Genomic DNA, 12409 nt, shown 5'->3' on the forward strand with positions numbered 1-12409 from the left:
TTGCTCCCCAGGCAAAAACCCCTTGTTTTGTCAAATCTTCACTGACGGGGTCCACCCCCAGCAGGATCCAAGGGTATCCTCGGGAAGGATGGCATTGGCGATAGAGATAACATGGGTCTTATAATGAACTGGAACCTGACGACCCGGGATTGAACGATAAGAGAATAAAGGAGAAAGAATAAAGAGGAGAAAAGGAGGCTGATATTCCTTGGTTTACACAGAAAGCCAATAAAGCCCCCGGCACGGGACTTGCTCTGTTCATGGAGGCCACAGGCGCCCTCTCGGTGGGGTGAAGACGCAGGACACCTTCCCGATTTGGTCTTAGAAGCCCGGGCAAAAAAGTGAACTCAGAGAGCCTCTGTGCTCCAGGGAATCAGCCTGGAAAAAGAAAGAGAGAGAGAGAGAAAGAAAGAATGACACAGGGAGACCCAGCTTAGGTGGAATGGGTCTGTAACTTTATTTTCAAAAGGGGCTTTTATACCCTGAGTCACACATTTCCAGAAGTGAAAGATACAAAGTCATGCAGAATCAGCCCAACATTACATCAGTTTTACCTTTATCAAAACCAGGACATTTTTTGCATAGCTATTCATAAACAAGGGTCTTATGTTATGTCTGGCCCTGCGGTCTGTTAACATTTCATGACTCTTTCCTGATAAAGGGTGATCAGCCAGAAAACTTGTTTTCCCCTAAAGTGTTTTTTCTTTATTTCTCCCAGCCTCAGAAAGTACTAAATAAAGTTACATTCTCACGGAGCAAAGGTGCAGTGGGTCACAACAAAGAAAGAACTTACTAGCTCAAAGGTATGATGCGGTTAACACCAAGGCTGCTGCTTGTTTTCTTACATTCCAGCTACATTAACTAACGCACTCCCAGGTGCAAATGGACAAGGGATATGGGAGCCTGGCAGCAAGCCCTGGTCCAACAATGAAGCCCTTTACCAGTACTGTTCTAATAACCTTTCATCCCTCAAAGGGCTCTGTGCTCATTAGGACTTTTAGAATGCCTAGGCTTCCCATGCCTTTCATGGTTGGGGAGTTGTGAGCAATTATGTGCGTTAGTTGTAAGGGTATGGATAAACCTGCCAAGCAAGCTAAAATGCGAACAGAGAGGTTAGGATTGAAATACTCCTTTCAAGCCCAGGAGACTATAACTAGAGCCCTAAGTTGATTTTTTTTTCAGTGAAAGGTGGTCAGGGAGAGCCCCCTGCTAATGTCACAAGAGTTGGTGAAAGGCATAGTATACTAAACAGTGGACAGACAGACTTCGGTTTCAGGGCAGATGCTCCAGCAGGTCTGGGGGTCCCTCGAGTCCTGATCCGCCTTTGCCTGTCAGGTCTCCTCTGCATGACCTTTGTCACGGGTGGGATCTCCCGTGGTGGCCCCCGGCACTTCACACACACAAAGCTGCCTGCCTTGTCACTTCTTGAGTCTTGTATCTTCGAGGTTGGCACAAAATTCAATGGCGTTGGTTTTCTGCTATTGATTTGTCTTAGGTCAATTTAATTTCTAGACCAGCCAGGAAGAATGTAGAGGAGAGGAAACACTCCCCCCACACATATTCTCTTCCATCTTTAATATCCAATTTCTTGCTTAGTAGCTAGGTCATGACTGACTGTTTTGTGACTCCATGGACTACAGCCTACCTGGCCCCTCTGTCCATGGATTTTCCAAGCAAGAATACTGGAGTGGGTTGCCATTTCCTTCTCCAGGGGATCGTTCTGACCCAGGGCTGAACCCAAGGCTCCTGCATTGCAGAAGGATTCTTTCCACTGAGCCAGCAGGACAGGCCTTAATATCCAATACCTTAACACTAATACAGAAAAAAGCAGAGTGCACTTGTCTTCAAAGGCCACAGTGAGGCTGCTGGTAGTTCTTTCCATCCACTGACAACAGTTGCTGATGGTCATTAAAGGTGAGCGCACACCCACTCCCTGTGAAACCGCTAAACTGAAAGGAAGGAATGAAGCAGTGAGGCCCAGAGGTTTGTTCAGGATACTCTGACGGCAGAAAATATGTCAATCGCGAGATAAATGAACAGCCCACGCTGATACAGGCCCCGAAATCAGACAGGAAACGGTGCTTCGTGCACTCCCCGGGGCACTGAGACAGAACACCAGAGGCAGCACCGTGCTCCCCAGGCAGGAACTCGGGAGGGTCCTGTACCCAGGGCTGGTGTGAATTGCTCTGATAGTTCAGGCCCTGCAGACTCAACTCAGGAAACAATGCAAAGGAAAGTTATCAGAAACAACACAAAATGAGCATAATTAGCAAACTATGTGATGGCTGACCTGCAGAGCAGCCAGAATCAAGGAAGAAGTCTTAAAACAGGGAAAAGGATGGAGCAAAACCAGCTACAGAAAGAGCTGATTTAAAAAGCAGCCTAGCTCTGCTGGGCTCCAAGGAGCATAGTGAGAGCTGAGCACCAGGTCATGACTGAGAGAGTTATTTCCTAGACAGGTTGATAAGGAGTCTAGGGGTCCCCAAGGAGACAGGGGTCTGGAATTCTCAAGGAGGAAGAAAGGACAAACCTTTTTTCCTTCTCTACAGTCCTTAGGATTATATAACAATAATGTATCCTGCCTGAGGATAGTCGAACCCAAAACAATAAAGTAAATGGCAACGGGATCATACTTATCAGTAATTACCTTAAATGTAAATGGGTTGAATGCCCCAACCAAAAGACAAAGACTGGCTGAATGGATACAAAAACAAGACCCCTACATACGTTGTCTACAAGAGACCCACCTCAAAACAGGGGACACATACGGACTGAAAGTGAAGGGCTGGAAAAAGATTTTCCATGCAAATAGGGACCAAAAGAAAGCAGGAGTAGCAATACACATATCAGATAAAATAGACTTTAAAACAAAGGCTGTGAAAAGAGACAAAGATGGTCACTACCTAATGATCAAAGGATCAATCCAAGAAGAAGATACAACAATTATAAATATATATGCACCCAACACGGGAGCGCCGCAATATGTAAGACAAATGCTAACAAGTATGAAAGGAGAAATTAACAATAACAATAATAGTGGGAGACTTTAATACCCCACTCACACCTATGGATAGATCAACTAAACAGAAAATTAACAAGGAAACACAAAAGTTAAACGATACAATAGACCAGTTAGACCTAATTGATATCTATAGGACATTTCATCCCAAAACAATGAATTCCACCTTTTTCTCAAGCGCACATGGAACCTTCTCCAGAATAGATCACATCCTGGGCCATAAATCTAGCCTTGGTAAACTCAAAAAAATAGAAATCATTCCAAGCATCTTTTCTGACCACAATGCAGTAAGATTAGATCTCAATTACAGGAGAAAAACTATTAAAAATTCCAACATATGGAGGCTGAACAACACCCTGCTGAATAACCAACAAATCACAGAAGAAATCAAAAAAGAAATCAAAATTTGCATAGAAACTAATGAAAATGAAAACACAACAACTCAAAACCTATGGGACACTTTAAAAGCAGTCCTAAGGGGAAAGTTCATAGCAATACAGGCATACCTAAAGAAACAAGAAAAAAGTCAAATAAATAACCTAACCCTACACCTAAAGCAACTAGAAAAGGAAGAAATGAAGAACCCCAGGGTTAGTAGAAGGAAAGAAATCTTAAAAATTAGGGCAGAAATAAATGCAAAAGAAACAAAAGAGACCATAGCAAAAATCAACAAAGCCAAAATCTGGTTCTTTGAAAGGATAAATAAAATTGACAAACCATTAGCCAGACTCATCAAGAAACAAAGGGAGAAAAATCAAATCAGTAAAATTAGAAATGGAAATGGACAGGTCACAACAGACAACGCAGAAATACAAAGGATCATAAGAGACTACTATCAGCAATTATATGCCAATAAAATGGACAACGTGGAAGAAATAGGCAAATTCTTAGAAAAGTACAACTTTCCAAAACTGGAACAGGAAGAAATAGAAAATCTTAACAGACCCATCACAAGCATGGAAATTGAAACTGTAATCAAAAATCTTCCAGCAAACAAAAGCCGAGGTCCAGACGGCTTCACAGCTGAATTCTACCAAAAATTTAGAGAAGAGCTAACACCTATCCTGCTCAAACTCTTCCAGAAAATTGCAGAGGAAGGTAAACTTCCAAACTCATTCTATGAGGCCACCATCACCCTAATACCAAAACCTGACAAAGATGCCACAAAAAAAGAAAACTACAGGCCAATATCACTGATGAACATAGATGCAAAAATCCTTAACAAAATTCTAGCAATCAGAATCCAACAACACATTAAAAAGATCACACACCATGACCAAGTGGGCTTTATCCCAGGGATGCAAGGATTCTTCAATATCCGCAAATCAATCAATGTTATACACCACATTAACAAATTGAAAAATAAAAACCATACGATTATCTCAATAGATGCAGAGAAAGCCTTTGACAAAATTCAACATCCATTTATGATAAGAACTCTCTAGAAAGCAGGAATAGAAGGAACATACCTCAACATAATAAAAGCTATATATGACAAACCCACAGCAAACATTATCCTCAATGGTGAAAAATTGAAAGCATTTCCTCTAAAGTCAGGAACAAGACAAGGGTGCCCACTTTCACCATTACTATTCAACATAGTTTTGGAAGTTTTGGCCACAGCAATCAGAGCAGAAAAAGAAATAAAAGGAATCCAAATTGGAAAAGAAGAAGTAAAACTCTCACTGTTTGCAGATGACATGATCCTTTACCTAGAAAACCCTAAAGACTCCACCAGAAAATTACTAGAACTAATCAATGATTATAGTAAAGTTGCAGGATATAAAGTCAACACACAAAAATCCCTTGCATTCCTATACACTAATAATGAGAAAACAGAAAGAGAAATTAAGGAAACAATTCCATTCACCATTGCAACAGAAAGAATAAAATACTTAGGAATATATCTACCTAAAGAAACTAAAGACCTATATATAGAAAACTATAAAACACTGGTGAAAGAAATCAAAGAGGACACTAATAGATGGAGAAATATACCATGTTCATGGATTGGAAGAATCAATATAGTGAAAATGAGTATACTACCCAAAGCAATTTATAGATTCAACGCAATCCCTATCAAGCTACCAACGGTATTCTTCACAGAGCTAGAACAAATAATTTCACAATTTGTATGGAAATACAAAAAACCTCGAATAGCCAAAACTATCTTGAGAAAGAAGAATGGAACTGGAGGAATCAACCTACCTGACTTCAGGTTCTATTACAAAGCCACAGTCATCAAGACAGTATGGTACTGGCACAAAGACAGAGATCTAGATCAATGGAACAAAATAGAAAGCCCAGAGATAATCCACGCACCTATGGACACCTTATCTTTGACAAAGGAGGCAAGAATATACAATGGATTAAAGACAATCTCTTTAACAAGTGGTGCTGGGAAAACTGGTCAAACAATTGTAAAAGAATGAAACTAGAACACTTTCTAACACCTTACACAAAAATAAACTCAAAATGGATTAAAGATCTAAATGTAAGACCAGAAACTATAAAACTCCTAGAGGAGAACATAGGCAAAACACTCTCTGACATACATCACAGCAGGATCCTCTATGACCCACCTCCCAGAATCTTGGAAATAAAAGCAAAAATAAACAAATGGGACCTAATTAAAATGAAAATCTTCTGCACAACAAAGGACACTCTAAGCAAGGTGAAAAGACAGCCTGCAGAATGGGAGAAAATAATAGCAAATGAAGCAACGGACAAACAACTAATCTCAAAAATATACAAGCAACTGCTGCAGCTCAAATCCAGAAAAATAAATGACCCAATCAAAAAATGGGCCAAAGAACTAAATAGACATTTTTCCAAAGAAGACATACAGATGGCTAACAAACACATGAAAAGATGCTCAACATCACTCATTATCAGAGAAATGCAAATGAAAACCACTATGAGGTACCATTTCACGCCAGTCAGAATGGCTGCGATCCAAAAGTCTACAAGCAATAAGTGCTGGAGATGGTGTGGAGAAAAGGAAACCCTCTTACACTGTTGGTGGGAATGCAAACTAGTACAGCCACTATGGAGAACAGTGTGGAGATTCCTTAAAAAACTGGAAATATAACTGCCTTATGATCCAGCAATCCCACTGCTGGGCATACACACTGAGGAAACCAGAATTGAAAGAGATGCCTGTACCCCAGTGTTCATCGCAGCACTGTTTATAATAGCCAGGACATGGAAGCAACCTAGATGTCCATCAGCAGACGAATGGATAAGAAAGCTGTGGTACATATACACAATGGAGTATTACTCAGCCATTAAAAAGAATACATTTGAACCAGGTCTAATGAGATGGATGAAACTGGAACCTATTATACAGAGTGAAGTAAGCCAGAAAGAAAAACACCAATACAGTATACTAACGCATATATAGGGAATTTAGAAAGATGGTAACAATAACCCTGTGTACAAGACTGCAAAAGAGACACCGATGTATAGATCAGTCTTATAGACTCTGTGGGAGAGGGAGAGGGTGGGGAGATTTGGGAGAATAGCATTGAAACATGTATAATATCATGTATGAAACGAGTCGCCAGTCCAGGTTTGATGCACGGTACTAGATGCTTGGGGCTGGTGCACTGGGACGACCCAGAGGGAGGGTAGGGGAGGGAGGAGGGAGGAGGGTTCAGGATGGGGAATGCGGGTATACCTGTGGCGGATTCATTTCGATATTTGGCAAAACTAATACAATACTGTAAAGTTTAAAAATAAAATAAAATTAAATAAATAAATAAAAAGCAGCCTAGCTCTGCTGGGCTCCAAGGAGCAGAGTGAGAGCTGAGCACCAGGTCATGACTGAGAGAGTTATTTCCTAGGCAGTCTAGGGGTCCCCAAGGAGAGAGGGGTCTGGAATTCTCAAGGAGGAAGAAAGGACAAACCTTTTTTCCTTCTCTACAGTCCTTAGGATTATATAACAATAATGTATCCTGCCTGAGGATAGTCTCTGGATTAAACTTTCTGGCTAATTCTGTTATCTTAAAATGTAAATTATGGGAGTAGGTCTGGTGAGGTCTTTACAACCTCCAGACATTCTTTGGATTCATTGGAGAGTATATAACTTCATTGCTAACACTAGCAAGCGGGTACTCTTTCTGCCCCCTTCTGATGCCTATGTCAGAAGCTCTCTCTATCTCCTTTATACTTTAATAAAACTCTGTTACACAAAAGCTCTGAGCGATCAGGCCTCGCCTCTGGCCCCAGATTGAATTCTTCTCCTCTGGGGGCCAAGAATCCCAGTGTCTTCGTGTGATTCAAAAACAACCTTTCATGACTCTGCGGTCCAGCCTTCATCATTATGGCAGCGCCCCCCCCTCCCCAAAAAGACATAGAGAGAGAGAGGGGTGGAGAGCAAACCAAAACATCCTTTTTCAAATAGAAACATGAACAGTTCAAGAACCATTCGTTTCCAATACTGACAAAGTAAGACAGGGATTCTTCTCACCCTGTGCAAGTGACGCTATAAAGTGCTGCCCCAGTATTTCCAGTGTAATTAAGGATTGCTGTTGCTGTTCAGTCACTAAGTCGTGTCCGACTCTTTGATGACCCCATGGGCTACAGCCCGCCAGGCTCCTCTGTCCATGGGATTCTTCAGGCAGGAATACTGGAGTGGGTTGCCTCCTCCAGGGGATCTTCTGGACCCAGAGATCAAACCTGAGTTTCCTGCACTGGCAGGTGGATTCTTTCACACTGAGCCACCGGGAAAGCCTCAAATACACTTCAAAGTGCTATGAAATGCATTTCTGCAGCTGTGCTCAAGTCAAGTGCAAAGAAAGGTATTCGTGAAAGTGAAGGTGAATGTCGCTCAGTCATGTCCGACTCTTTCGACCCCATGGACTATACAGTCCATGGAATTCTCCAGGCCAGAATACTGGAGTGGGTAGCCTTTCCCTTCTCCAGGGGATGTTTCCAACCCAGGGATTGAACCCAGGTCTCCCACATTGCAGGCGGATTCTTTACCAGCTGAGCCACAAGGAGGCCCAAGAATCCTGGAGTGGGTAGTCTATCCATTCTCCAAGGGATCTTACCGACCCAGGAATCAAACCAGGGTCTCTTGCATCGCAGGCAGATTCTTTACCAACTGAGCTATCAGGAAAGCTCATTATCACCTTTAGGGAAGGTATACGAAGATATAACAAAGATAAGATAGACCCATGGACTTCCCTAGTTGCTCAGTTGGTAGAGAATCTGCCTGCAATGTAGGAGACCCCACTTTGATCCCTGGGTCGGAAAGCTGTGCTGGAGAAGGGATAGGCTACCCACTTCAGTATTCTTGGGCTTCCCTTGGTTCAGCTGGTAAGGAATCCGCCTGCTTATTAACAGTCTCACGACTTGGTGAGACTGTTAATGAGATATTTCAGATGAGATGAGATATTTCAATTAGCTTAGATAGATAATGAAGTTGGACTTCCCTGGTGGCTCAGATGGTAAAGAATCCTCCTGCAGTGCAGGAGCTCCAGGTTCGAGCCATGGGTGGGGAAGATCCCCATTAAGGGACAGCTCTTCTCCATTCAATGCACATGCCAGTAAGAAGCATACACATTTCACAGGACCCCAAGAGAGCGCAGGGGCCAGGATCCACACTCACAGCGTCGTGACGTCCACCGCTCCACCTGGTCCGAAAGGAAACCCAGCCCGGTGCCAGCCCTCGCCCGATCTGCCCGCCTTCTGCCTCGGGCAGGCTGGTGCCACCGCCCAACCACCCCACACGTACCGAGCACGGTAGGAGCAGGCTGGGCAGGGATGGAGGCGCTGGGGCCCAAATACCTGGGCTGGAGGAGTGGGGCCGGGAGGGATGACCTGAGATCGGGCAGAGCAGGAGGAGCGGGGTGGGAAGGGCGGGGCGGGGCGGGGCGGGAGGGGGATGCAGTGGCGGGTGTGGTGGGGCGGGGCGGACCGGGCCATGCCGGAGGGCGGGGCATCAGTTAGACCTGCACAGGGAGCAACAGCATCTTCCTACCCCGGAAGCCCACTAGGTAGCAGAGCTGGAACCCCCACGCTCTATGGGTTGGAAGCTGATTGTATGGAGGACTCTATCAGGTCACAAAGGAGGCGAGGGATAGAACTGATCAAACACGCTCTTCCTCTTCTGTGGGTTCAGAGGGACAGGAAAGAGTTGTGTCTCTGTGCAGCGTAACGGGCCCGATGGGGTCAGAAGGTCGGAGCTAGTGATGCGGTGGGGAGTGGGCTGGGCTCCCGGGGTGACAGAGGAGCTGGGCCCGAGGGAGGGGTGAGGTCCAGGGGCGGCTGGAGGAGGAACAACCAGGCGGAGTCACTGGTGGGAAAGGGCTCCCGCTCCCAGGAGGTACACTCAGGCCTGGGCAGAGGGTGTGGGCCTGGGAGCGCCCAAGGTGAGGCAGGCAGGGCTGGAAGGATTGAGCAGGGCTGGACTGGAAAGAACCTGGAGGCTCTTCTGAAGAATTGGGGTTTTATCCGTCAGTCATGGCGCTGTGGTGTCGGAAAAGACTCTTGAGAGTCCCTGAACTGCAAGGCAATCACCCAGATAATCCTGAAGGAAATAAATCCTGAATATTCATTGGAAGGACTGAGGCTGAAGCTGAAGCTCTAATACTTTAGTCACCTGATGTGAAGAGCTGACTCATTGGAAAAGACCCTGATGCTGGGAAAGATTGCAGGCAGGAGGAGAAGGGGACGACAGAGGATGAGATGGTTGGATTGATCATTAACTCAATGGACATGAGTTTGAGCAAGCTCCAGGAGATGGTGATGGACAGGGAAGCCTAGCGTGCTGCAGACCACGGAGTTGTGAAGAGTCAGACACGACTGAGGAACTGAACAAGAACATTGGGAACCACTGTAAGACTGAAACTGGACGAGTAACGTGATTCCTTCATTCATTCATATCCTCCCCTCCCTCCCATCCGTTTCCTTTCTGACTCCAGCACCGGCCCTCAGGATGGACTGGGTGCAGGGGGAGAGGACCCAGGGACCCCTAGGACTTGGCTCTGGGGACCAGGGCACAGCCAGGCGGGCCTGAGCCTGGGCAGTGCAGCAGTGACGGGATGCTGCCCAGAGCTGATGAGGGTGGGCATCACAGGATGTGAGAACCAGGTGGACTGGGGGCAAGGGGCCAGGAAAGGAGTGGAGATACAGGTGCCAGTTACTAGTGTAACTCATGTATCTGTACTCATTGTGATGTGATTAAGTGAAAGAGAGCCTCCCAGGGAAGGGGAGGGTCAGGGGTGTAACATAGCATTGCTGTGCTTAGTCGTCAGTCGTGCCGGACTCCTTGAGACCCTGTGGACTGTCGCCCACCATGGCCTGAAAATCCACCCGTAGGATTTTCATTTCCTGCTCCAGGGGAACTTGCTGACCCAGGGGTCAAACCCCCATCTCCCGTCAAAGAGGACTCATGGTGCTTGCGGAGCATGAAGTGAAGGTGTCCAGGAGACAAGTAGGAACAGAGCAGGATACGGGACGTGGGTGCAGGAGCCGCACGCGGGACTCACCGGCCCAGCTGCGCCTGTATGTCAGAGTCATAGCTGAGGACAGAAGCTGAGGCCCCGCCAGAGTGTGAGTGAAAGTCGCTCAGTCGTGTCCGACTCTGCGACCCATGGACTGTGTGGTTCATGTTTAGAATTCTGCAGGCCAGAATGCTGGAGTGGGTAGCCTTTCCCTTCTACAGGGGATCTTCCTGACCTAGGGATCAAACCTGGGTATCCGCCATCACAAGCCAATTCTTTACCATCTGAGCCACCAGAGAAGCCCCAAAGAGATACATAGGGGACATGAACTCCTTCTAACAATCAGTTAAAACTCAAAAGATTTTGAAATGTTATCTTTTCCAACTAAATTTTCCTTATGTGCTTACTTTTAAGAACGTAGCATTGTATCTGAAAAATATTTCCCTGTCTGGTTGAATCTGAAGGATCCTGACAAAAAAAGAAAAAAAGAAAAACAGGGCATTGAACTTCCCGACCCAGGATGCAGTGAGTATAACCATAGTGTCAGTGCAATCAACACTTACAAGAGGTCTTCTGGAAGCTATTTCAGAAGTTTCCCAACACTGTCCAGAAGGGAGGAGGTTTCCACGTTTTTCAAAGGCTTTATTTCATGATCTGACTTTCAGCTCTAGAGAAGAAACAGAGTTGGTTCTGGCAAGCGCACCCCAACAGGTCTGGGTCACCCACCACCACCAAGGTCAGTCCCTCTTGGCCTCCTAACTCTCAGCCCAGTGAGCCCTGTCCGGGTATTGTTAGCAAAAGACCGTGCCTGCTGCTCTGCCTGCGGGCACTCAGATGCCATTTCTCAGCAGCCTACAAAGAGCAATGCTGAGCATGGCCCTGTTCTGCAAAGGTTTCTGGAACTTTGAAGGCGTTTCTCCCTCTAAACTTGGTTTTTCCTTAACTTTGAAGACCTTTCTCCCTCTTAACTTGTTTCTTCCATAACTTTGAAAAATCCTTCTTTAAACTTTTTTCTTCCTTAACTTTGAAGACCTTTCTCTCTCTAAACTTGTTTCTCCATGAGTGCTCCATCCTTGCATAATGAAGATCGTCAACTCAAATAGCAGGGATGTCTCAGCCTCTCCCACGTCATGGCACTGGGCTGGGTGCTGGGCACCTGGCTGAGGACACGACCTCCTACCTGAGGTGCCTCGCAGGTGATGAGAACACCAGAAGTGCTCAGAGGTACTTCCTAGATATTATGTGAAAACATCTAGATGGTGGCTGCTGCTAAGTTGCTTCAGTCCTGTCTGCCTCTGTGCGACCCCATAGACAGCAGCCCACCAGGCTTCCCCATCCCTGGCATTCTCCAGGCAAGAACACTGGAGTGGGTTGCCATTTCCTTCTCCAGTGCATGAAAGTGAAAAGTGAAAGTGAAGTCGCTCAGTCGTGTCCAACCCTTAGCGACCCCATGGAATGCAGCGTACCAGGCTCCTCCCTCCATGAGATATTCCAGGCAAGAGTACTGGAGTGGGGTGCCATCGCCTTGTCCACTAGATGGTGGCAGCTACACACAAATTCCCCAAGAAAGTCCCCGGCAGACACTTCATTCCGGACGGACTTTATGGAGGAGCTTCCGTATTCGGTGTGGTTCCCACTAGGTGACTGGCCTTAGGACAGCCTCATTCTCCTTGACTTGATTTTGTGTCCGTACCTCAACTGCAGTGTCTGGACACATTTCTAAAAGGATGGTGAGGTTCCTGGGGGATGCGATTAAGTACAAATGTTAAAGCCCTTCAGCCAGAGGCAGAGGGAAACAGCATTTTAGAGCCGGGTCTTCCCGGTGATGTCAGAGAACAGGTCGTCTGAGAATGACCTGGGAGGTCCCGGGAGGTGGTGGTGGGGGGAAGGTACATGTGTCCTGGAGGGGACTGAGGAGAAGACAGTGGCAGGAAGGAGC

General features: G+C 45.9%; 1 protein-coding gene across 1 annotated transcript in view; it reads right to left on the reverse strand.

Annotated features, from left to right (window-relative positions):
• LOC113881571 (serpin B6-like) overlaps window positions 1-8689 on the reverse strand; it is a 50199-nt gene extending 41510 nt beyond the window's left edge. Inside the window, exon 1 of the mRNA XM_027524604.1 lies at window positions 8634-8689. The gene's annotated coding sequence lies outside the window, so the exon portion shown is untranslated. The remainder of the gene's footprint in view (window positions 1-8633) is intronic.
• Between the last annotated feature and the right edge of the window lie 3720 nt (window positions 8690-12409).

The sequence above is a fragment of the Bos indicus x Bos taurus genome, chromosome 23, assembly GCF_003369695.1.
Source record: "Bos indicus x Bos taurus breed Angus x Brahman F1 hybrid chromosome 23, Bos_hybrid_MaternalHap_v2.0, whole genome shotgun sequence".
Lineage (NCBI taxonomy): Eukaryota > Metazoa > Chordata > Mammalia > Artiodactyla > Bovidae > Bos > Bos indicus x Bos taurus.